This window comes from Acyrthosiphon pisum, chromosome A1 (genome assembly GCF_005508785.2).
Source record: "Acyrthosiphon pisum isolate AL4f chromosome A1, pea_aphid_22Mar2018_4r6ur, whole genome shotgun sequence".
Lineage (NCBI taxonomy): Eukaryota > Metazoa > Arthropoda > Insecta > Hemiptera > Aphididae > Acyrthosiphon > Acyrthosiphon pisum.
The window spans coordinates 122,992,193-122,993,434 of record NC_042494.1 but is presented as its reverse complement, the minus strand read 5'-3'; the positions used below and the strand labels follow the sequence as shown (position 1 = coordinate 122,993,434).

Genomic DNA, 1,242 nt, shown 5'->3' with positions numbered 1-1,242 from the left:
AAAAAAAATAAAAAAAAAATGGAAAATGAAAATGTCCGTAAAGAGCTCAAAATAAATCAAAATATTTGAAAATTTTATGGTGTATAGAAAATGCTAAGATAAACATTCAGTCAAAATTTCATGTATCTACGGTCATTTTTTAAAAGTTACACCAAAAACCAAATTCAATTTTGTGAAAAATCGATTTTCGTAAAAATTCCCGTTTTTCCTTAATTTTTTCTTTTGTTTTTCCCGGCGCTTTTGAAAACTACTGGGAAATTTAAATTTTGACCTCCCCAATGCACCAACGATATTCACTTTCCGATCGAACAAGATACTGAAGTTGAAAATCGTAGCATTATTTCGACTACTTTTCGTGTACACAGATACAAAAAAAATAAAAAAAAAAACACACATCATTGTAAATTCAATACATTCATCGTTCCACTCAGAATCTAAAAAATAGAATATTCAATTTGCGTAATCTAAAATTGAATTCATCTGTGAATCGAACCTATATTGGTCGAAAAACGAATCTACTAACCCTCCTTAAGGCCTATTGATATAACTTTTATTGAAAACGGTCCAGTAATTTTTAAGTATATAGAGGACGAATATAAACAAAAATTAATTTTTATAGATAGGGTAATAATATAAAATATTATAATAAATCAATAAAAATAATGTCTATATTTCCCTTGATAAAATATACAGATTTCCTGGTGTATGTGTATACAGTCATACAAATTATGAAATATTGGTTCAATGTTTAAATTTACATGACATCTTGATAATGACTCGGTCGACTGGACCTATTATGCGTACAGTTTGTTAACACTGAATAAAAATTAAATAAAATAACAGCATTTTTTATATTCTTATATGTTTTAAACAGGAACTAATATTATAATTATTATTAATGATTAATCATACATCTTATAATCGTAAAATTTCTAAATTTTAATAATGCTTGGTTTAAAGCTTTAAAACCAAAGTCTAGATTGTAATTGCTATTACAAATAAGTAAAAACCGAGCTTATTTATGTTTTTAGTTTTATTTAGCTATTTTTTAAGATTTACTAAACACTTACTAAACAATTCTATGAATAACCTAGGTCCTTAGACAGTTTTCAAGGAGGGTGACAAACCTATTCTTAAATGACTAATTACTATAGGCGTATTTTTCAAAAGTTTGGAGAACTTAAGTCAATTTTTAAGATTTGTAGGTTATTAGTTTTTTCTACTCATAAGTCATAACGTTAA

The 1,242-nt window shown here is 25.9% G+C and overlaps 1 protein-coding gene across 3 annotated transcripts in view; it reads left to right on the top strand.

Annotated features, from left to right (window-relative positions):
* LOC100162105 (pyruvate carboxylase, mitochondrial) overlaps window positions 1-1,242 on the top strand; it is a 41,816-nt gene that overhangs the window by 22,386 nt on the left and 18,188 nt on the right. The gene's annotated exons all lie outside the window — the stretch shown is intronic.